At 53.1% G+C, this 25,050-nt stretch overlaps 1 long non-coding RNA gene across 1 annotated transcript in view; it reads right to left on the bottom strand.

Moving 5' to 3' along the window:
- LOC128826934 (uncharacterized) overlaps positions 1–24,619 on the bottom strand; it is a 34,438-nt gene extending 9,819 nt beyond the window's left edge. Inside the window, exon 1 of the long non-coding RNA XR_008442902.1 lies at positions 24,490–24,619. This is a non-coding gene — a long non-coding RNA (uncharacterized LOC128826934). The remainder of the gene's footprint in view (positions 1–24,489) is intronic.
- Between the last annotated feature and the right edge of the window lie 431 nt (positions 24,620–25,050).

Below are 25,050 nucleotides of genomic sequence, written 5' to 3'. Positions count from 1 at the left end.
AGGCTCCTTTGAATGCAATCCACAAAGCCAGCATGCTAGGAGCCACTTAAGCCAGCCAGCGGGAGAGGCAGACAACAGGGGCGTATCCTAAGTCCCACGCTTCTCTCAGAGTTCAGCACCTATCCCTGCTAGAGATCCATGAACTGAGGTAAGAAAGGCATTAGGCCACCTAAGCGGTGAATGGGCCTGATTTGACAGGTGTGCTCAGATGCCACCAACTGGATCAGGACTTTTAGATGAGTTTACACAAAACAGCTGGTGGGGGGGGGGGGAGGAGAAAGAGGGACAGAAAGCAGCTCTCTTATAACCTTTAGCCTAGTGGTTAGAGTACTCACCCAAGGTGTGGAAGACAACCCCCCGACATTCAAGTCCCCCCCTCCACCCCACCTGAGAGGAAGCAGGGATTTGAACAGGGATCTGCCACATCGGAGGTGAGAACCCTAATCACTGTGGTATGGAATATCCTGATCTGGGGCTCCCTCAGTCTCTTCTATTGAAGTTTTTCAACTTAAATTAAATCATTATATATTAATTGGGCTAGACAAAGTTAAATGACACAATAGCTTAGTGATTAGAGCACTCACCTGAGCGATGTAGATCCCTGTTAAAATTCCTTCTCCTCATCAGGCAGAGGAGGGACTTGAACTGGGGGTCTCCCACATCCCATAACCACTAAGCTAAAGATTATAAAGGAAGGTTCCCTCCACCACCTGCAACTGTTGTGTTAACTCACCTAATGGGCCCAATCCAGTCAGCAGCCTCTGGGCATGCCTACCTGATCAGGCCCAGCATGCAATTTAGGTGGACAAATGCCTGTCTTCCCTGGTTTGTGGATCAGTCTGGAGCACAGACAGGAGACGGCGTCTGAGCGCCTGCGGTGAGGCAGCACAGCACATGCACACAGGCAGAAATGTAGGCACCTAGGGCACTCCCTCTGCACATGATCGCCACTGAATTAGTTTAGGAACGTACAGGGGTAAGCAGCAGTCAAAGGGGAGTTTTGTGGCTCTCAGTACAGATAAAAAGGGCGAGAATTTAACAAGAGGACAAAGAAAGCAGAACTGACAAGTTTACCTGAGGCTAGACATACATATTCAATTTCCTTACTAACAGATCTCCGGCTAATGGTCCACCATTAGCTTAAGCAGACTCATTGTTTATGCCTTAATGTTCCTTTTTCTGACACCTGTATTTCAACATTCCTTATTTCAGCTTAAAGGTACATACAGCATTTCTTCAATCCATTCTATTTTTACAATATAATTCATTCTACTTTCACAATCCCTCCTTTTGGTCAAGCTACGCTATGACCAACAATTACTGGGTTCCACATATTAACCGTTCTTTATCCATTTCTTCATCAGCGATATTCAAAATCATCATATTAGCACTCTGTTTTGGGGCAGTCACCTGGGTGGCATACCTTACAGAATTCTGTATACAACAGGAGATTAACTGCAAACATACAAAAATCATTAGGATTCCAAACAGGATAGTCAGGGCTCCCTGAAACAATCAGTTTCCTATGCCAGAGAAATTGAACAGGTTACTTAGCCACTTCCAGAAAGAACTCGGCTCTTCATGGGGAAGATATACGATTTGTTCTAAGTGGCTAACGCGATCTAGTACCTCATTGGTGTCGTCGGTATAAACACACAACATTCTTTTCCAATGAGAGCACAGGTCCTTCCTTTGGCCACCAGCACTATGTCCAAGGCTTGACGGTTTTGGAGGGCCATCTGTCGGATCGCCGCTGTTTCTTTGGCCAGGGCTCTTAAACTCTCTCCGGTTTCATTTGCCATTATTTCAACTACTGCTTGTAACCTCAGGAGCCCTTTTGCATGGTGTATTACTCCCCCAAGTGGGATAAGGGAACCGCCAGTGGCCTCTTCCCAGGTTAAGGGGTTTATGTTATTTACATACCATTGGGCGTCTGGTAAGTCCCTTCTTCTTCGCCTGAAATTACGGAGGCGTTCTCGTGGGAAGGACCCTAGCACTCGGAATTCTGGGAAGAGTCGGGCGGGATAACAGATACCTGACCAGTTAGCTGGTAACGCAGTATAAGCTTTGGTCCCACAAACCCAATGATGGCCTATTAAGGCCGGGAAGGGTCGGTTGCACCCATTTGTCACATAGGTGCCTGCAAAGGAGTAATATCCTCCAAAGGGGCACAGGGTAATTCTCCTTACGAGGAGTGGTATTATTTGCATGGCATTGAAAGATTGTATTGTTTTCACTAAGGTTACTGTAGGGGGAACATGAGATTGACTTTTCTGTCTGATCCCAGGTCGAGAAAAAATTCATAACCCCATACCTGGCCCACCACTCTTTAGTTTTGTTCGAATAATCCCATGCACGATTGGCCACAATATGCCGAAGGCAATGGCTTTTTCCCAGATCCAACCCTGTCTCATTACATACCCAACACCAATGACCTTTTCCCTCTACCACACTTATCCATTTAGATACATTTATTCCCACTGCTTCCCAAGTGTCATTGCTGTTCCATGTTTTGTTAAACGGACGAGGTCCTCCCGTGAGGTCTGGGGAATTGAGTGGGATTGCCAGGACAGGAACACCAGCTTGAGAGTGGGCTGGGATGTGGCTGCAGACCCAGCAATTAGAAATATTAAGGGTCTGAGCTATCCACACTTGCTGCTGGATAAAAGAATTGTCATTGTGGGCTCCCCAGACCTTAAGACACCAGCAGCCGAGGAACAGGCGCCACCAGAGGCGCATGTCGGAGGCAAGGCCCTGCTGGTTCTGACAACCTCAACTGAGGGAACTGCAGTCACAGTTTTACATCCACTAGGGAGCAGGCGCTAGGCTCACTATTGCTTCTTCTTGGGCCTTGCTTTAGGTCGTCGTCTGCTTCTGGCAACCCTTACAAGAGCGTAGATTGTAAGGTACTGCAGGCTGTTCCTCTATGTCGTCTTCTGGAGTCAAAATTGACTCTGCGTGGTCCTGAGGTGATGATTGGTTTGCTGGGGATGGTGCCTTCTTACACTGTGAAGCATGTATCCACGCTGCGATGCCAGATAGTTTAACAGCCGTCTGGGTAGTAAGCAGTACCTGATGAGGACCCTTCCACCGGACAGAGTGGCAGGAATTCCCTTGGCAGGCAGAATATGATTTAATAAACATTTGGTACAGACAGTGCGTCAGCCTTTCGAGAACCAGAAAATAAACATACCATAACCAAAATAAATTCATATTGTTGTCACTTCGGCATTTGTACAAAATCAAGTTGCCAATGCAAGAATGGTGTTTGGGGCAGGCCCCAGAACCCCTGAGCCACTTTTACAGGTTTACCAATATTGTGGCTTTGGCAAGTGGTACAGGCGGCACAGTGGCGGGTTGCAAAAGAGCTGAAATGGGGGGCCCACCATCCTGCCTTAGTTACAGCAGAGACCATCCCCTCCTTTCCGACATGTGAAACACCGTGTAGCAGGGTGGCCAGCGACGGGTAGAGTGAAAAGGGGGCCACAAAGGCGCCAGCAGGCGAACGCCAAAGGGAATCAGGATGTAGAGAGCAACGCTGGGCAACCCAGGAGTCCTTTTTGGCTTCTGGGTCAGGGTCTTGGAGCAGGGTGAGGTTAGTGAGGGACGGCGGTGGTATAGAAACAGAAAGGGAACCTAGAAATGCATCTGGAGATGGTTCTATGGCAGCAGCATGTTTAGCAGAGGCGTCAGCAAATGCGTTACCCTTAGCAACATCAGTATCCGCCATGGAGTGGCCAGGGCACTTAACAATAGCTAGGGCAGACGGAAGTAAAACTGCATACAGGAGAGCAGCGATGGAGGGGCCATGTTTGATAGGGGTACTGGCGGAGGTAAGGAGACAGCAGGGAGGCCAGAGAATTGCTCAGAGAGGACTGGGGAATTTGTAAGTAGACCCCATCTGGGGAAGAATAGATGGTCCAGCCAAGTTTACAGAACAGATCCCGACCCAAAAGGTTGACCGGAGTGGAATCCGAGAGAAGGAATGCATGAGCCGCGGAAACAGGAGCGGATTTGCCATGGCGCCGGGCCCACGGGCCGAAGGGGCCCAGAGAAGCCGCTCTTGCCCGCTCTTTAGTGCTGCCGGCGCTGGGCTCCTGCTGTGTGGCAAGGCAGGCCCTGCAGCAGCAGCGAAGCTCCGCCCCCAGCGCTGGGTGTGTGCCCCGCCCTCCCTGTTGCCGATTAGCTGTAGCCTGTCTCCCAGCAGCAGGAGGGAGGGGGAAGGGCTGAGATCCGGCTAGCTAGCCGCTCCTGGGAGGAGGGGAGGCAGGGCCAGGCCTTGGGGAAGGGGGCAATGGGGCCGGGGGGGGGCCCACGAGCCATCAGCTGTTTGGCGGTGGGGGGGCGGAGGAATCATTGCAGAGCCACCAATCAAGGAAGTTTTTCTGGCTCTGAGTCGCTGATCACATGGCTGGTCACTGGCGTAGTGGGCAGGGCTGTTTAGGTGTTTTTTGGCCCCCAGCCAATCAGTGATGGGAACTCTGCTCCTGGAGCAGGGGCTGAGCGACCCCACAGGTGCAGCCCCACCTCCTTCTCCTGCCTGCTGCTTCTGGGGGGCAGCAGGCTGCTTCCTGCGGCTCTAGTGCAGCTCCCAGCCTCGCTTCAACCTCTCACCCAACGCAAGGCAGCCAGGAGCAGCAGCTGGGCTGGTAAATGTATTTCAAAGGGGGTCTTGGGGCGAGGGGGGTGGGGGAGACTGAAACCCCTTCCAGGGTGGCTGTGCTGAGAGCTGGCTGCTGGCGGGGTGGGTGTCTGCATGCTGGGGGTCTGGGGGGCACTAGCTGCCACCCATCTCTCCGCATTTGGCAGGGGGCTCAGCCAGAGGCATCTCCGAAAACATCCCCTGCACCCCCGCAGCACAGAGAGACTGAGAGTACCAGGCCCTGCTGGGCAGCTGGACCAGGACAGGCATGTTGGGGGGCGGGCATCTCCTGGTCTCTCTTGCTTGCCCTCCCTCCCCAGGCAGAGACGCCTGCCTCTCAGAGACAGTGTAGCCACATGTGTAGTGCGCTTGGCTCCCCTCCCTGGCATCTGGGTGACTGCCTCTTAGGGAGCTGGAAGGAAAGAGGCAGTGGGGAAGAGGGATGGGGGGATGGGTAGGAAAGGGAAACTGAGGCTATCAGGGGAAAGTGTCCTAGCAGTGCAATCTCTGCCTTGGGGTGTGGATGGAATTGTCTCCCAAGGGAAAGCTGGAACAATCTGCTGCTGTAGTATGTGTTTAGTCCGTGTGCTCTGGGTGGGCCGCGTGCTGAAGGTTACCAATCCCTGGGATAGGGAAAATGGGGGCCCAGCAGCAGCTGGGGCTCCCCTGTTAAGCAGGCCCATCAAACGCTCACCCTGACAAGCCCCACCTCCCCTGCATCTGTACCACGCCGATGAGCCCCCCCCAGACACCCTCCCTACTGAGCCCCAACCACCTGCACCTGGACCCCCATCCAAATGAACTCTGTAGATAAATCTCTGTATTAAGCATCTTCACATGACTTTGTATTATGCCTCTTCATAGAACTCTGTATTAAGCTATTTTCATACAACTTTGTATCAAGTCCTTTGATATAGGAACTTTGTATCAGATCCCTATGTAGAAAAACTTATAGAAAACTTTGTGTTAAGCTTTGGTATAATGTTATAGCCCCTATGGGTAGTTAAAGTAGAAGAAAAATGTCTTTTTGCTAGTAGAATAAGATTCCCCTCCCAACACACACTCCCTTAATCAATTGCCAAGTTGAATGAATGAGGTGTGAATGAGCAAGGCGTGGAAGGCAAGCACCTCCAGACAGCTAGCTGGAGAGGGGATGGAAGTCAGACCCAAGAACAATCAAACTTGTCAAGTGGGCTCACTAAAGTAGAGCAGATATATTGACGGCCTGGGGAGGGGGGGAGGGGGGTTAGAATCAAGCACCTTCTTTAGAAACAACCTCTTTGAACAGTATTGGGACAACACCCAGAAGGAAGCAGCACAAAGGACCAACGGACACAGATTTTGAATCTGGTCTAGATTTGCATGAGAGGGAAGCTGCTATAAATGTGAGGTGTCTTGCAGAGGACCCTGGGTCTTGTCAACATTGGAGCATTGATCCAGATCTGCAGAAGCAGGGCTCCACCCCTCCCCTAACTCACTCACCTGGCCAGTGAAGTTAAGGGGAGCAACTAGTTGGTAACAACAACAAGATGGAGTGTGTTTGTGTGTGTGTGTGTGTAATCTAGATCATATGCATATGTAACCCTTCTGCCCATCTAAGTTGGCAGCAACAAGGGCCGGGTTCTGTATCTAGGGGTTCCGTTTCAATAACGCAATGCAAAAGCGGCTCGAGCCCCCACCCAGTGACCTGGGACAATTACATACCACCCCCTGGGTGCCTCTAAGAGGTAATACTTCCCCTCTGACAAGCACGGAGTCTGAGTGTAGCAGAAAATGTTTAATAACATGAGGTAAACGACTTCAGCATTACATTGGAAAAACACCACAAACAGGATTCCTAACACAAACCATGAGCAAAAAACCCACCCCAGCAAATTGGGCTGTGTCCTTTCCCTTTGGTTTCTTGAATCCAGGAACCCAAAAATGACCCAGAGTCCCCAAAGTCCAACACCCCCAAAGGCTCTGTCCCTGGTCAGTACAGCCCCAGAGTAAAAAGGGGGGGCACATAGGGTGCACTTTACATGATCCAAGGCTGGCCATCTCTCCATGGGGTTCCACCACAGCCTTCACCATGAGCCAGTCCACTTCCTGCTGTCCCACAAGCTGCTCAGCTCCCCAACCTGTGAGCCACTTGCCCTTCTTTGGGCTGCTCACTGTTCCTCCAGTCACCCCCACAAATTGCTACACCAGCTGCTTAGCAATATAGCTCTAGGTTCCCCCGCCCACTTAACACAGCACTCAGTGATCTCTGCTCTTAATAACTTCAGCTCTTTTGTGGTTGCAGCACTTAACATTTTCAGTTGATAGTAGGGGAACCCCCAGTGCTAGTGCACCATTGGCCCAAAGTGAATTCAGCTCAGGAGACTGTAACTAGACTCCTAATAAAATCAAAAACAGCTCTGACATTCAACAGTGGAGAGAGGAGATGGTGCAATTGGTGTTTCAGACCCTCAAAGACAGCATATGCCATGAGACATAAACACTTTTCAACATCCTCTCTCAATTTACTGGGTTTTGTAACCCATGCCCCTTCTCAAGCAAGTGCTGCTTAGGTAATGGTGAAGGACTCACTCAGTCCTTCTGTCATACAACAGTTCCACTGGCCTTGATTCACAGAATCAGGGTAACAAAACTTTATTCCTCCTGCCCCAATAACAGAGAAACTGGGGATCCCACACCAGCCAAAGTAACCACTTTGAGTTGCTGTGGTTTCACGCCTGGCGGGTGGGTGTGCCTATGCAAACAAGATCAGCCCCTGGAGTTCTTTTCCACCCTCGCCATAATTCCCCACCAGATGTCAGGGTAGAGCTCATCCAGACTCTGCTTACACATATGATACAGTATTGATTGATTCATGTATTACCAATGAATGTGGCATTTGCCTTATTCCCCCTGAAAAGATCCTGTGCAGTACTTTAAGTACAACAGCCCCACCTCCCCTGCACCCAGACTCCCCCACCCCCACCCCAAGCTCCAACCACTTTCACTTGGTCCCCCCTGCAGACTCCCATTGCCCCTGCACCTGGCACCTCCCTGTGCATCCAGATCCCCCACTGAGGTGCCTGCACCCAGATCCCCCCCCACAGAACCCTCTTACCCCCCCCACAGAACCCTCCTACCCCCATCTGGATCCCCCACACTAAGTCCCTCTGCACTTGGATCCTGCTGCCGGGCTGCGTCTCCCTGCCCACATCTGGGGAGCCTGGCCCAAAAGGGGCAGGGCCCCAGGGTGTTTCTGTGGCAGGCCTGGCCCTTGTGCTGTATCAGGGTCAGGTTCAGTCTCACTGCCAAGTCCCTGTCCCAGGGAGGTGGGGGAGGCTGCAGGGTGATCTCCCACCTCCATGCAGCCAATGGCCTGTGCTCCCCACTGCCATGGTGGAGCTTCCACATTTATTTATTATTAAAAAATATCAGAATTTGAAAATATGATGCACAGAATTTGAAGCAGAATTCCCTCCGGAATATGGGGCACTGTACAGCTGTGATGGTGGGACTGTGATGGGGGTGCTGGACAGGAGGGGATCTGTGGGTGGGGGAGCTGGGCAGGGGGTATGGTGTGCAGGGTGCTGTGCAGTTGTAGCCGGAGGGGTCTCTAGGCAGGGGGTGCTGGGCATAGGGATCTATGGAGGAAGTCTCTGGGTGAGGGGGCAGTGGCATAAGGGCAGGGCACCGGGCTGGGGGCAGTGTGGAAGGGGAACGCTGGCAGCGCAGGGCTGGCAGGCCAGTGTGCGTCTAGCAGTTTTGGGTTTGTAAACAGTGCCCTTGTGCTGGCTGAGTGGGGCCACTCCGCTGCGCCTCATTGCCCCCCAACCGGCCCCTTGCTCTGTGGATCGACCCCATCGCATGCCCTACTTCCCCAATGGGGGCCCACAAATATGTTTGGCGCCGGGCCCACAAAAAGTTAATCTGGCCCTGCCTTGGGGGAAGAGGCGGTGCAGGGGCGGAGTCTCGGGGGAGGGGCAATGCAGGGCAGGGCATCGGGGAAAAGGGGCAGGGTGGGGGTGTTGCCTTGGGGGAAGGGGTGGTGCAGGGCTAGGGCCTTGAGGAGAAGGGGAAGCACAAGCTCGCTACTCTGCCAGATTGAGAGGAACCACCCAGTGAGTCTGCAGGCACAACAGAGGTCCGCCCCACAGAGGGTAAGGAAGGGGAAGAGGACTACACCTACCTCCAGTACCTGATCCCTACAGACCTCCTCCTTATTGGGACATCTCTGAGGGTGAGATTTACCTGTATCTGTTTCTTAATGTATTAGTCTTAGACTTGCGTGTTTTGTTTTATTTTGCTTGGTAACTTACTTTGTTCTGTCTGTTATTACATGAAACCACTAAAATCCTACTTTTTATACTTAATACAATCACTTTCGTTTATTAGTAAACCCAAAGTCAGTGATTAATACCTGGGGGAGCAAAGAGCTGTGCATATCTCTCTATCGGTGGTATAGAGGGTGGACAATTTATGAGTTTACCCTGTATAAGTTTTATACAGAGTAAAATAAATTTATTTGGGGTTTGGATCCCATTGGGAGCTGGGTGTCTGGGTGCTGGAGATAGGTAACTTGCTAAGCAGTTTTTGGTTAAAGTCTGCAGCTTTGGGGGTGTGGATCAGACCTGGGTCTGTGTTGCCGCAGGCTAGTGTGTCTGGTTCAACGAGGCAGGGTTCTGGAGTCCCAAACTGGCTGTAAAAAACAGGCTCAGAGGTAATTCCAGCACATCAGGTGACAGTCCCAAGGGGGTCTCTGTGACTGAACCCATCACAGCCCCTTCCTCCGACGTCCCGCCCACTCCCCTCCCCTTCACCTGAGGCCCCGCCCTTGCACCGCCCCTTTCTCTGAGGCTCCACCCTCACCTCAGCCCTTCTCCCGAGTTCCCGCCATTGCGTTTGCCTTCTCCTGCCTATCCTGCACCGCCTCTTCCCCCAGGCCCCGGCCCCGCCCTGCCTCTTCCCCTCAGACCCCACCCTCATGCCACCCGTTCACCCCGAGTCCCCGCCCTCATTTCGCCCAAGATCCCGCCCCCCCCACTTGCTCCTCTCTGCCCCTCCCCCATCGCTCCCCCTTATGGCAGGTATAAAGTGAGGGGATCCTGGCCCCCTGTCTGGCACCCCGGGTGGGTGGCAAACCTCATTGCGAGGAATGGAGGAGTAGGGACAAGTAACTACTTTCGATGTAAACTAAAGCCTGGTACATGAATGAGTGGGATGTATTCTGTGATGGGCTGACCGGGGGGTGCCAGCCGCTTCCCACTGGGGGTGGGGTGGGTAAGGGGGGCTAGACAGAAAATTGTGGGGTGCTCTCCCCCTCACTACAAGGCCCTGCCCCTTTCTGTGGTCCTGCCTTCTCCTCTCCCTCCCCCCAGACTCCGCCCCCTAGGGAGGCCGGAAGCCGGCGCTGGGTAGGGGCCAGCTGCCAAGGCCGCCCCCAGCAAGAGTATATTGGCTTCTTTGTGTATGTAATTGACTATTCATTTCTTTAAGTAGCACCTTGCTTCTTTTGGGGCACTGGGGGGAGGGGCTTCTGCTTCTTTTTTTTTTTTTTAATTCCCCACCAGAGAGCGGGATTGGCTCCCGCTTGCGCAATCTGCTAAAAAAAAGCTTTGGAAGGCTGCTTGCTGCGTCATTTTTTCCTTTAGCTTTCGAGCCTCGGAGCCCCCTGCCCTCGGCAAACCCTCCCTGTCCAGCAGCAGTCACCCAAGCTGATGGGTTTGTAAAACCGCTTCATTATCCAATAACAAGAAACAAAACAGAGGCAATTCCCTGAGGAAACTGTGTTAAAGCTGAGAAAGGGGCTGGAACTGAAAGAAAACAGCAGTGGGGTCGGTAACGACACCCTGCCCGTGTCCAGCGCTTTCCGGCCAGAGATCGCCAAGTGCTACACACAGGAGGGCAGGATCATTACCCCTCTTGCACAGATGGGGAAACTGAGGCATGGAGCAGGGCTGTGACTTGCCCATGGGCAGGCAGACTCCAGATCGCCTCCCTACCAGTTCTGTTCTCTATCTGCTAGGCTGACCTGCCTCCCAAAAGCCAACACAGCCTAGAAAATCGAAGCTACAATTAAACTGCCCCAGAAATGCCCAGATCCAGTGGCCCAAGTGGGGTTCATCCTGGGTGGGGCGGGGGTGGGGGGGCACAGGCTGCAGCTGCCTACTCAACTCCAGCCAGTATGTGGGGGCAGTGCGGACTGAGGGGTTAACAGACCCCCCCACTGACCTCATAGAGCGAGTCTCTCTGTGGGGCACTGGGGTCCTCTCTGCTGCCCCCTGGGGAAGGAGACACAATTATCCCCTTTCACTGTTTATTTTCCTTCTTTAAACATTTCCCCTCAAATCGATCGTTTCCCCCCTCTGGCAACCCCCGCCCCTCCACAAAGCAGGCCGCTTCCTCCAACCCTCCCACACACAGTGCAGGGCTCAGCCCCTCCAGCAGAGAGTGGAGGGACGCGAACGCACGCACACACACACACACAGAGTGGGTTGATTTCCTTCACACGCCCACGCTCCAGTTTTCCACAATACAGCCAGAGCAGCCCCTTTTCCTGCCCCTCCCCCAATTCCCACCCCGGGGGGGTCCCTTACCCTGCTGACTCCCCCCCAGTTCTTTCCGTTGGCGGAGTCTCCTGGCCAGACAATAAACCCCGAGGTTGCTCAGGAGGAAGAGCAGCAGGACCCCTGCTCCGAAGCCTCCCATGGGGCCAGGGCTCAGCTGGTACCAGTCACTGCCGTCTGTGGGGGGCAGGGATGGAGAATAGGGTCATTAGCTCCAGTGTCATGCAGGGTGCAGTGGGGCAGGCACAGGGGAGATGGGGAGGTGGGAGCTGGTTGAGGGGGCAGCATAGTCCTAGGGGGGACAATGAAGGCCAGTCTCAGTGGAGGGGGCAGGAAGGAAGCTGGGTTTTTAACCAGGAGAATTTCCCTCCCAAGTGTTTATTGGTCATTGGAGTTTCTTCCAGGTTCATAAAACCTCCAATCTCCTCTTATTACAATAGCACCTAGAAGCCTCCACTGAGATCAGGGCCCCATTGTGCCGGGCGCTGCCCAGATACACAACCAGAGACAGTCCCTGTCCCTGCTGAGATCACAGACTCAGAGCGAGACACAGACCCTGCCCCAAGTGATACCAGAACCCCCTTGTGTGGGCAGCTGCACAGGCCAATGGAAGAAAAAATGTGAATTATCACAAAAGTGTGTGTTTCTATTTTGCTGGGTACAAAATGGAGCCGTTTCCCCCACTTTTGCCCCAAAAAGTTTTGGGAATTTGGTATTTGAAACTTTTCTAAACTTTGAATCAAACACTCCCTCCAAATTTTCATCCATTGTTTTATCTGCATTTTGATCAAATATGGTTCTGTTCAGCCATCATAATTGTCTGTTTCCCAAAAACCTAAACAATTTTGTTTGCCAATCTCCCCCCCAGTATTTTCTGTTTAAAAGTTTATTTAACTTTAATTGATTATAATTTTCAACAATTGCCCCATGGGTGGCGGGTACCGTAGGACGGGGAAGGCTGTGCCTCCCCAAGCAGCCAGGCGTGGCCGCACCCACGCTCCGCCCCCAGACTCCCTCCTGCCTGCTTCCAGTTCCCTTCCCTCTTCCGAGGCTGAGAGGCTGGGGCAGGCAGGCTGGGGTCAGTGCTCGTGAGGCCAGGGGCTGGGCCGCTGGAGCTGGGGCCATGCCACGCTGCCCGGCGCCAGGGTTGGGGGCACTCTGGGACTGGGGGTGCACAGGGGGGCAGGCGGCCGCAGGTGGTGGGCAGAGACACACAGAGCAGGGCTCAGCTCCTCCTGCAAGAGGCAGCAGGAACACACCCACCCGCCCACCAGGGCTCTGGGCTCCGGCAGGGAAGGGAAGGAGTCGTTCTCGGGCAGCGAGGGAGAGGCCGGGGGCTAGGCTCCCCCAACAGCTCATTCACCCACCGCCCATGAATTGCTCTTTGAAAACACTGTAGGTAAAAACTGACATGAAAAATGTAATGAAAAGTCCGGCAAAGAGCTAATTTTGAGGGGGCAAACCAGACATTTTTCCTGATGATTAAAAAATATTAAATTTCAACCAAATGTATGTTATTTGAATGGGTGTTTCTTGGCCTGATGACAGGTTGATTTGCAATGTCATTTGGCCGCTAGATGATTCTGTGCGCTGGAAAGAGATACTGGATCCTGGTCAACAAAGCGGACCCAGCTGGAGCACGAGCTGGGAGCTTGTTTATTTTGGTTGGACTTGCAGAAGGATGGTGCTGGGGTGGCATGGCCTTGCAGAAGGACTGTGCGGGGTTCAGCCATGGTGCATGGGGGACTCTAAGCCATTCCCAGGCTATGTAATGCATAACATGGAGTCAAATGCACCCAGTACTTACACACAACAGTGATGGAGAGTGGCAGGGAGGTGGATTTCCCTAGGGTGTTGTGCACCTCACACTGATACTCTCCCCCATCAGCCACCTGGACGCCCGGGAAAGCCAGTTCCGCCTGTGCCCACCCCAGCCGCTCGCCATCCTTGTACCAGGAGAAGTCCAATCCGCTATAGGCGCTGGTGTCCAGCCGGCACGTCAGGGACAGGGGTTCCCCTGTGCTGCGATGAGGGCCTGGGGTGGCCACCACATGCACCATGGGGGGGCTGCAGAGGAAGCGGAATGAGATATGAGCTAATGAAGCTCCCGTGGGACGGCAGCTGGGAGCTTAGGCGCAGCATGGCATGGGGCGGAGGGGCTCCATGGCTCCGCCCCCAGTGCTCTAGCTCCGCTCCCATATCCAAGTGGTGGCGTAAGGAGGGCCCCTGTCCCCTCCCATTTGTGAACCTGGTTCCACTGTTGTACTTAAAGTACTGCACAGGATTTTTTCAGGGGGAATAAGACAAAACGCCACATTTATTAGTAATACATTTTTTTTTTTTTTTAATGGAGATATCCCATCTCCTAGAACTGGAAGGGACCTTGAAAGGTCATCGAGTCCAGCCCCCTGCCTTCACTAGCAGGACCAAGTACTGATTTTGTCCCAGATTCCCAAGTGGCCCCCTCAAGGATTGAACTCACAACCCTGGGTTTAGCAGGCCAATGCTCAAACCACTGAGCTATCCCTCCCCCCATGTATTCATTAACACTGTATTATATGCATATAATATATTACACTTACGCTCACACACACACACACACACACACAAACCCATTCCGTCTTGTTGTTACCAATTAGTTGCTCCCCTTAACTTTACTGGCCAGGTGAGTTAGATGGGGGAGGGGGTGGAGCCGGGCTTCTGCCGATCCGGATTGATGCTCCCATGTTGACAAGACGAGACCCGGGGTCCTCTGCAAGACACCTCACTTTTATAGCAACTTTCCTCTTATGCAAATCTAGACCAGATTTAAACTCTGTGTCTGTGTCCATTGGTCCTTTGTGCTGCTTTCTTTTGAGTGTTGTCCCAATGCTGCAAAGAGGGTGTTTCCAAAAGAAGGTGCTTGCTTCTAACCCCCGAGGCCGTTGATATGTCTGCTTGTCTTTAATGAGCCCACTTGACACGTTTTATTGTCCTTGGGTCTGGCTCCCAGCCCCTCTCCAACAGTTGAGGCTGTCTGGAGGTGCTGCCTTTCATGCCTTGCTCATCCACACCTCATTCATTCAACAGGGCAATTGATTAAGAGTGGGGGGCGGGGGGAGAGCTCTTGTTCTACTGCTAGCAAAAAGAAATTTTTCTTCTATCTTATTCTATCCTTAGGGGCTATAATATTATACCAAGGGCAATGCAAAGTTTCTAAAGGAGGCTTTGATATAAAGTCCCATGAAAACAGAGGTTACACGTGGGTAGACCCACCACAAGGTTATATGAAGAGGCACAATGTAAAGTCATATGAAAATTATCAGAGATTTATCTACATTGTCCCCCTTTTGACCTCTCAAGAACAATTCTTGAGTGGAAAAAAAGAAGAACAGGAGTACTTGTGGCACCTTAGAGACTAACAAATTTATTAGAGCATAAGCTTTCGTGGACTACAGCCCACTTCTTCGGATGCATACAGCCCATAAGAAGTGGGCTGTAGTCCACGAAAGCTTATGCTCTAATAAATGTGTTAGTCTCTAAGGTGCCACAAGTACTCCTGTTATTCTTTTTGTGGATACAGACTAACACGGCTGTTACTCTGAAACTTGAATTCTTGAGTGGTCACCATATAAATTTTTTGTATTTGTTGCAAACAAACCAAACAATTATAACCAGGTGAATATAACTAAAACCATTACAATTGACTAAACACCAGATATAACATAAACACAAATGCAAACAATTATAATTATAATAATTGGAAATACAACAAAACCATTACCATTACAAAAATTGGGTACATTGACAAACAAAATGAGGCCCAAGTTTGATGCTGCAACAGCCATCAAACAATAAAAGTCACTGAGGTCAGGACATTTTTAAGCACACACAACAAATAAGATTTTGTAGGAGTACCACAGTTGTTATGCAAGGTTAAGCTGATTTGGACTTAAACTAACATTTAGTTGCTAAAATGTTTTAGAATTTTTTATTTTTAACAGTTGTTTTCAGAGGTTTTTAGGGACATGAAAGATGGGGCCATACAATTATGAGCCAAGGTTTTACAGGTGATGGGGGCCCAAGAACTACCCTTTAGGGCTTGGGGAAATAGAATTAGAGTGCATAGAGGAAAGTGTGGAATGAATAATAATACAGGCAAATGTAACTAACAATACAAATGTATTAAGAACAAAAAACCAACAACAAAATGATTATTAGAAAACCTGACAAAACAAAACAAAATAACCCTGATGCACTGGGGACTAAAGTTTTTTGGACACAAGTGGTGATTGATAAATTGGATGGACATGGGGGAAGTAGAGAGAGGAAAAGACATTTGCCCTGTCTAGTGTAGTATCCCCTCTTTTTCTGGACCCAATGCTAGCACAGGACACCAGAGACAGACACAGAACATGCAACACAGAACACTGAACACAGACTTTGTCATGACACTATAACCATGGTATTTTATAACTCTTCAGCTGGTACCAGCTCTCCTGATGTTTTGGTTTAGAACCTGAAAGATAGAAGCTTGGAAACAAATTAGCACAGTGCTTTCACCCTGGCAGAACCTGCTTGGTCTCTGCCACAGTGTGTTTGGTACTTGGGGCTGCACAAATGCCAATTAAGTGGTGCATTTTTTTGTGGGTGTACATTTTTTCTTTTTTTAGTAAAAGGGCGTTAACACTTTATTTAGAAAAAAAAAATTTGTTTTAAAATTTTTAGCCATTTTGCCATGGCCTGGAGATCTGAGGCAGAAGCAGGCACTGTTGTTAACTGTTTTAATGGCATTTTGGCCCTGGGAGGAGGAATTTACCCAAATATCCCCCTTTCCAATCTTCAGAGGGGTCCCAAAGGTCTGCCCCCTTCTGGGGTCTTAAATGGTTTTTTTTTTTTATGTTACTGCTGCTGTAAGATTTGAGAGTGCTGTTTTAACTTTCTGTACTCAACCTGTTTTTTAGTTTCTCTATTTGTTGCTTGCCTGGGCCCGATTTTGCTTTTTTTAATAAACAGTTTTTTTTCATGGGCACAAGCCTTGTTCCACTACCAATTTAGCAAGGAGGGTGGGCTTTTTAACTAGCCCCCACCCTTCCTGGTTCCGTTCCTTAAACATTTTTTTTAAAATTGTGAAATTACCACAATATTACTTACCAAAACAAAATAAAACAAACAAACATAAACCACACTACACTGCCCAAACTTCTATATTCTTTAGAGTTTGGTTTAACAGAACAAGATCTGCATTTTATGTTTTTAACCCACTCTGGGCCAGAGGGAGAGACGCTAAGCTTCCCTCTGTATTACTCGGTCTGCTACCACCGAGGGTTCATACACCAATTATACAAATCCTTCCCCGGATTAGATCCTTCCCCGGATTAGAGTGAGAAACACTAAGTTCTCCTCTTTAGCTCAGTCTTGCTACGGCTGAGGGTGTATGTACCTCTACAACACAATTGAAACCTAAACTTCTATATTTTTCAGAGTTTGGTTAATTAACTGAAAGTTTACACTTTTTTTTCTTTAGTGCCAGGCTTGCTAAAGCTGGCGGTGTGCACACCAGTTTTGTAATAACTGTGGATTCTATGCTTGCTCCCCCTTTCGCATTCTCCACCAAAATGTTGTACTTAAAGTACTGCACAGGATCTTTTCAGGGGGAATAAGACAAAATGCCACATTTATTAGTAATACATGTATTCATTAACCTGTATTATATGCATATAATATATTACACTTACGCTCACACACACACACACACACAAACCCATTCCGTCTTGTTGTTACCAATTAGTTGCTCCCCTTAACTTTACTGGCCAGGTGAGTTAGATGGGGGAGGGGGTGGAGCCGGGCTTCTGTCGATCCGGATCGATGCTCCCATGTTGACAAGACGAGACCCGGGGTCCTCTGCAAGACACCTCACTTTTATAGCAACTTTCCTCTTATGCAAATCTAGACCAGATTTAAACTCTGTGTCTGTGTCCATTGGTTCTTTGTGCTGCTTTCTTGTGAGTGTTGTCCCAATGCTGCAAAGAGGGTGTTTCCAAAAGAAGGTGCTTGCTTCTAACCCCCGAGGCCGTCAGTATGTCTGCTTGTCTTTAATGAGCCCACTTGACACGTTTTATTGTCCTTGGGTCTGGCTCCCAGCCCCTCTCCAACAGTTGAGGCTGTCTGGAGGTGCTGCCTTTCATGCCTTCCTCATTCACACCTCATTCATTCAACAGGGCAATTGATTAAGAGTGGGGGGCGGGGGGAGAGCTCTTGTTCTACTGCTAGCAAAAAGAAATTTTTCTTCTATCTTATTCTGTCCTTAGGGGCTATAATATTATACCAAGGGCAATGCAAAGTTTCTAAAGAAGGCTTTGATACAAAGTCCCATAAAAACAAAGGTCACACATGGGTAGACCCACCACAAGGTTATATGAAAAGGCACAATGTAAAGTCATATAAAAATTATCAGAAATTTATCTACACCACCCCCATGGCTGTGGCCCTGCCCCCAACTGGAATGTCAGTGACAGAAAGACCCCCCAATCTGTGCTCTCCTGCTCTGCCCCCAGGCCTGTGGTCCCGCCCCCATTTGGAATGTAGGTGAGACAAGGACACCTCCCATCTGTGCTCCTTGGCTCCACCCCCAGGGCTGTGGCCCCGCCCTGGCACTGGCTACTCACCAAGGATGGCCACATAGGTGGTGGGGGATATGGCCAGGTAGGCATGCCCTATGTCGGAGACCCACTTCATGCAGGTGTAATTGCCCCCGTGAGACAATCTGCTGAGAGGGGCCCCGTGCAGGTCCTCGTAGTTGTGAATCCAGAAGTAGACCTGGGGGGAGGGGGGCCTGGCTGCGGTTACTCCCTTGCCGTGCCCGCCCGCCCCCAAGGCTGTTGCTCTACACAGCGCTGTGCGGAGTTTGCAGGCAGCATTCCTTCTTGCAAAGGCGGGTAGGAGCTGTGAGGGGCAAGGGGGGGCTCCAGGGAATGGAGGAAAACCCACCTGGAGCAGGCACGCCGGAGGGTGCCCCACGCGGGGCGAGGTTGCATGAGCGGCACAATGCCCACACAACGTGGCGTGGAAGTGCCTGCGTGGCACCAGACGCGGTGCCCAAGGGTGGTGCCAGCTGGGTGCCAGCCCTGCAGTGCTGAATGGGGGGGATGCAGTACATTGCAGGGTGGCATCCCACGTGGCACAAGCCATTCGTCGTGGGGTGCCATGGAGGGGCCACCGATGATGCCCAAGCTGCGCAGGAATCCAGAAGGCCACTGGGGCACATGGTACCATGCAGCTGGCCCATGGGGCACAGGGGGCATGGCATAGCATGTGCATGAATGGCATAAAGCACACTTAGGGGGCTCCAAGCAAGGCCTGCTTGCATGCCAGCTGGCACAGGGCACAGCAGAGGTGCCGGGGTGGCATACAAAGGGCAGGTTGGGTACGTTTCACAAGCTTTGGGTGCCCATCTGGGGTGAGGCGGCCTGCGGACGCAGATGCCCATGCGTGGAACCATCTGCCTGGGCCCAAAGCAGGGGCCATGTCGTGCAGCACAGAGCATGACGGAGGGGCCCCGTATTGTGCACGCACAAGCAGTGGAATCGTGGCCCCCGCATTGCACGACGGATGCGACACGTGCCCCACAAGCCCTTGTGTGCACAAAGTCAGCCCTCCCAGCAACAGAGGCGCCATTCACATCACAACCTATGTCTGCCCAAGCAGTACAAACTCCACATGCACCACAACCAATGCAAATGTGGCCCCATTGCACAAGGGATGTGCCAGCTGCATCACAGTCAGCGTATGCCCAAGGATGCGCCGCACGTATCACAACCGGAGCATGCACAATCCACGCAATTGCACACTGATTGCAAGGCCATGCCACATGCATCCCAATCAGAGAATTGCATGATCAGTGCAATTGTCAGCCATTGCACGATGAATGTGCCAGTTGCATCACAATCAGAGCATGCACGAGTGTACTTGCACAGTCATTGCACAGCAGCTGTGCCGTGTGCATCAAAATCAGAACATGCATCATCAGTGCAATTGCACACAGATTGCATGATGGGTGTGGCACGTGCATCACAATCAGAACATGCACAATCAGTGCAATTGCATACCCAGTGCATAAGAGCTGTGCTGCGTGCATCACAAATGCAGCACACACAATCAGTGCAATTGCCTGACCGCTGCGCTACAGTCAGCGCATGATGACCAGTGCAATCAAAGCCCCGAGGCACCAGGTAGCTGCAATGTTGGAAACCCCACACACCATGGAGGGTCCCATGTGACTCAAACCACAGGGGAAGAGGCACTGCGGTGCCTGGTGAGGGGTGCAAATACCTTGTTGGCTACACACCGTGCCCCTGTAATTGAGGGAGATAGAAGCACGGCAAGGGGACACGGGTTACCCTATGCCACGTGTGCCCGGGACGGGGGGAGCCAGGTACCATACCCTGAGGCAGTGGGCACAAGCCACTTGGCTCGGCACAAGGTGCTGGGGGCGCCTTGCATCACCACCCTAACCCTGTACAGCATGGAGTGACCGGACGCTATAGATCCATCCCCATATGAACCCCTCTCTCCATCGCTATGGGCCCAGGGCTCTGATATGGGGGGCAGGGAGGGGATGGGATACCGGAGTAGATGGGCCCATGGGTCTGACCCAGGGCAGGATGCTGGGGTAGATGGGCCCATAGGTCTGATGCAGGGCAGGATACCAGGGTAGATGGGCCAGTGGATGTGACCCAGGGCGGGATACTGGGGTAGATGGGCCAGTGGATGTGACCCAGGGCGGGATACCAGGGTAGAGGGGCCCGTGGGTGTGACCCAAGGGAGGACACTGGGATAGATGGGCCCAGGGGTCTGATTGGGGCGGGATACCGGGGTAGAGGGGCCCGTGGATGTGACCCAGGGCGGGATACCGGGGTAGAGGGGCCCGTGGGTGTGACCCAAGGGAGGACACTGGGATAGATGGGCCCAGGGGTCTGATTGGGGCGGGATACCAGGGTAGAGGGGCCCATGGATGTGACCCAGGGCAGGATACCGGGGTAGAGGGGCCCGTGGATGTGACCCAGGGTGGGATACCGGGGTAGAGGGGCCCGTGGGTTTGACCCAGGGGAGGACACTGGGATAGATGGGCCCAGGGGTCTGATTGGGGCTGGATACCAGGGTAGAGGGGCCTGTAGGTCTGACCCAGGGCAGGATACCAGGGTAGATGGGCCCGTGGGTCTGACCCAGGGCGGGATACTGGGGTAGATGGGCCCATAGGTCTGACCCAGGGGAGGACACTGGGATAGATGGGCCCAGGGGTCTGATTGGGGCTGGATACCAGGGTAGAGGGGCCCGTAGGTCTGACCCAGGGCAGGATACCAGGGTAGAGGGGCCCGTGGATGTGACCCAGGGTGGGATACTGGGGTAGAGGGGCCCGTGGGTCTGACACAGGGCGGAATACTGGGGTAGATGGGCCCATAGGTCTGACCCAGGGGAGGATACTGGGATAGATGGGCCCAGGGGTCTGATTGGGGCGGGATACCGGGGTAGAGGGGCCCGTGGATGTGACCCAGGGCGGGATACCGGGGTAGAGGGGCCCGTGGGTCTGATCCAGGGGAGGACACTGGGATAGATGGGCCCAGGGGTCTGATTGGGGCGGGATACCGGGGTAGAGGGGCCCGTGGATGTGACCCAGGGCGGGATACCGGGGTAGAGGGGCCCGTGGGTGTGACCCAAGGGAGGACACTGGGATAGATGGGCCCAGGGGTCTGATTCGGGCGGGATACCAGGGTAGAGGGGCCCATGGATGTGACCCAGGGCAGGATACCGGGGTAGAGGGGCCTGTGGATGTGACCCAGGGCGGGATACTGGGGTAGAGGGGCCCGTGGATGTGACCCAGGGTGGGATACCGGGGTAGAGGGGCCCGTGGATGTGACCCAGGGCGGGATACCAGGGTAGAGGGGCCCGTGGGTCTGACCCAGGGTGGGATACCGGGTTTGAGGGGCCCGTGGATGTGACCCAGGGCGGGATACTGGGGTAGAGGGGCCCGTGGATGTGACCCAGGGTGGGATACCGGGGTAGAGGGGCCTGTGGGTCTGACCCAGGGCGGGATACTGGGGTAGAGGGGCCCGTGGATGTGACCCAGGGCAGGATACCGGGGTAGAGGGGCCCGTGGGTCTGATCTGGCAGGGGGTGGGGGTGGGGCTGTGTGCAGTGCGCGGGGCTGCGTTGGGCAGCAGCACAGGAAGCCGAGGCAGGAAGCCTGAGGCTACGAAGCCGGAAGCCTCTTAGGCTCCTGATAAGGCCACCTGATGGGGAGTGAGGCTCTGGCCTGGGCTGCTTTAAATAGCTCCCCATCCGGCCAGACAATGGGCTGGGGGCTGGGGCACCAGTTTGCGGGGCGGGGGGGCATGCCCTCCTGCACACACAGCTATTCACTCCCCTCCAGCTCCCACCCAGAGCCAGGGCAGAACCCAGGAATCCTGGCTCCCAACTCACCCGCCCCCTGCTCTAACCACTAGACCCCACTCCCCTCCCACAGCTGGCGGGAGAACCCAGGAATCCTGGCTCCCAACTTGCCCTCCTCCCCTGCTCCAGGACACTGTGTGGGAGGAAGGCAGGTCTTGTGGGGAAGGTGCTGAATTCTATGCCCAGCTCTCCCACAGACTCCCTAGGTCACCTTGTGCCTGTTGCTACATCACTCCGTGCCTCAGTTTCCCCCATACACTGAGAATGACCCTCCCTTTGTGTTTGTACGGCATGCACAGCAGGCCGCACCGTCCTGCAAATGAAACACCCAACCTTTCCACACCTTGCACGACTTCATTTGCTGTCACCTGGAAACTAAAATACAGCGAGATGTAACCCCCCTCCCACGCACACACACACACAGAGGCAGATACACAGAGCCAGAGAGAGGGAGGGAGACAGGACGATATATACACACAAAGACAGACAGACACACACAGGCAGAACCCCCCCTCTCCCCGCATCGTCCCCAGAACCACGGAACAGCCCAGGAAGCCAAGGAGAAGGGAGTCCGTGTAATAAGGGAGTGGCACAGACTGTGCGGTTTCCATTTCAGATCCACCCCACCCCACCCCCGTGTGATAAGCGGGTTTTGCCCTGATAACAGCCCAGACGCTGAATCTGGACTTGGGGAGAAACTGGCAGAGATGTCAAAAGTTGCGTGAAAGCAAATCATGTCTGCTGGGAGCTGGTTGGATGGGGGGAATTTGTGTGCTGTCAGTTAGCAATCTGCACTCTGCTCTAGGAGGGGAGGGAGGGCTAGTGATGGGGGAGGAGGGCTGGGACCCAAAACTCCTGGGATCTATCCCCCGCCTTGGGAGGAGGGGTCTAGTGGTTAGAATGGGCAGGGGGCTGGGAGCCAGGACTTCTGGGTTCTGTCCCCAGCCCTGGGAGTGGGGTCCAATGGGTTAGAACAAGGGGGCTGGGAGCCAGGACTGATCCCTGACCTACCATGTCATCTTGACTGCTTCGCTGGGCCTCAGTTTCTACTCCTGCCCTTTATCTGTTCAGACCGTGAGGTCCTTAGGCAGGGCCTGTCTCTCGCTGTGTCTGGGCAGCGCCTGGCCCAACAGGGCCCTGATCTCAGCCGGGCAGGACCTGTCTCTCCCTTAGGATGACCAAACAGCAAATGTGAAAAATCGGGACGGGGGTGGGGGGTAATAGGAGCCTATGTAAGAAAAAGACCCAAAAATCGGGACTGTCCCTATAAAATCAGGACATCTGGTCACCCTACCCCCCCTGCCTGTCTGTGCAGCGCCCGGGTCAGAAAGAGCCAATTGGGCACATTTGCCTCGGCATATGCAGGCTCCAGGCCGATCCCCAGGAAACTGCCCCAGCAAAGCCCCGCAGCACCGTGCAAATCAGACAATTCCCCTGGGCACGGCCAAGATGCCGCTGGCCAAGGAGACGACGGGCCCCCACTGTCATTGCCAAGGCTGCTAATTCCCCTCAGCCCAGTCGCGGCCTGGCTGGTTAAAACTCCGTCTCGCCGGACGGTGCTTAAAGTGGCTGGAGAACCAGGTCCGGGGGATCCAGCATCCTCCGGGTGCAGCAGCTTTCGTCCAACAGGCCCAGACCTTCCCAGGCATTTCAGTGCCTCACTGCCACTGATTTCCAGGAATGACAGTGGATCAATATTAATAGACCTGGTGATTTCCTTGCTGGCTCTGGGACACCCGCCCCTTGCAGCCCCCCTTTTGCTCCCCACTGTACAAACCGGCTTTAAGCCCCGTCTCTCCCTACTGAGGAACAAATGTAGTATCCGAGCACGATCCCAAAGAGCTTAGAATTCTGGAGACCATCAAAGTGGCTCTGAGTCCTAGAAATGCCTGCCCTGCCACTCGGGTAAAGATGCAACGCAGCCTCCAAAATCCAACGGGGGCTCGGCCACGGATCTCGTTCCCTTGATACCAACAGGTTTTCGGTTTGATGCAGTGCACAAGATTCCCAGCTTCCCAGGCCAGCCATGGACCTGTCAGCGGAGCTGCTGGGTAACACATAACACTAATCCACCTGCCCCGAAATCTGTGTGCGAGAAGAACCTGCCTGGCTCGGAAGGGAGTGAGTGAAAAAAATAACCAGCAAGCGAGCGAGAGAGAAAAGAATGTGAAAGCAGTGAAAGAAATAAAGGGAGAGAAAAAATGGTAGAACACAAAGGAAAGAAAGAGCATGAAAGGTAGAAGGGGAAAAAAGCAAAAGAAAGCAAGAACATGCAAGCTAGAGAAGGAAAGGAACGAAAAAGAATGAATGAACGAACGAGTGCTAGAGAAAGCTAGAATGGGACAGTGACAGAAAGAAGGACAGACTGACCTGTTAAGCAAGGTTGCACCCCAGAATCTCCAAGTTGGGGGCACAGGCCCCCCCATTTCCATCCTGGCCTGAGATCCTTTCTGCCCTGCTTTGGGGGGACCATCCATAGGTGCCCCATGGCACCCCCATGTTCCATGGAGGGGGCGAGCGCCCCATTTCCTCCCTTCGGGACGCAGGCTCTCCCCGATCCTGACCCTCTTCCCGCACGCTCCTGGGAACGGGGGCAGGGGGAGGTATGTGCCTTTGTGGGGCTTTGGCTGAGCAGTGTCGTGGGTGTCTCTCTCTGGGGCGGTTTGGTTTGGGTTATTTAAGCTCAGCGACATCGACCGCCACGAACGGGAAGGAAGAGGAAATTTTTTGTACCAGAAGGAAAGAGCGGAGGGGGGGGGGGGGCGTTTGTGGAGCCGGGGCACGCACCAGAGAGAGGAACTGAACGCAGCCCAGCGTGAGCCCAGCGCCAGCTGGAGCCAAGACACCCGCACCTGGAGGAGCATCTCCAGAACCTACCTTGATGGTGCCGTCCATCGCTGCTCCCGCACGGAGCTCCCCGCCTAGACCTCCATGGACGAGGAGAGGTGGTGCATTGGCAAAGGGGGCCGGATGAGCGAAGCTGTGTGTGTGTGTGTGTGTGTGTGTGTGTGTGTGTGCGTCTAATTTTGGGAAGTGAAGTCACTAACCGCCGGGGCTGGTTTCCTATTGGTGTGACCGATTTTTGCAAAGCTTTTTTTTTTTGGTCTTCTTCTTCTTTTGGCGCTAGGGCTGGGTGGCTTTCTGTGCTGCTGTTGAAGAGCAGTGGCACAAGGGGCTCGGGGGGGAGAATCGGGGAGCGGGGGGGAAGGGTGCACGGGGGTGTCACAGGGATAAGAATCACATTTAGCCCTTGCATAGCAATGGCGGTGCAACGCCTTTATTATTCAGGACTATTGATCTGTACAACATCAGCACCCAAAGACACCGGGGCAGAATCAAGGCCCCCGTTATGCTGGGGGCTGCGCAGACACAGAGACAGGCGCTGCCCCAGCTGAGATCAGGGCCCTGTTGGGCCAGATGCAGCGAGAGACAGCCCTG

Source organism: Malaclemys terrapin, chromosome 21, assembly GCF_027887155.1.
Source record: "Malaclemys terrapin pileata isolate rMalTer1 chromosome 21, rMalTer1.hap1, whole genome shotgun sequence".
Classification (NCBI taxonomy): Eukaryota; Metazoa; Chordata; order Testudines; family Emydidae; genus Malaclemys; species Malaclemys terrapin.
This window is presented reverse-complemented; position numbering and strand designations above follow the sequence as displayed.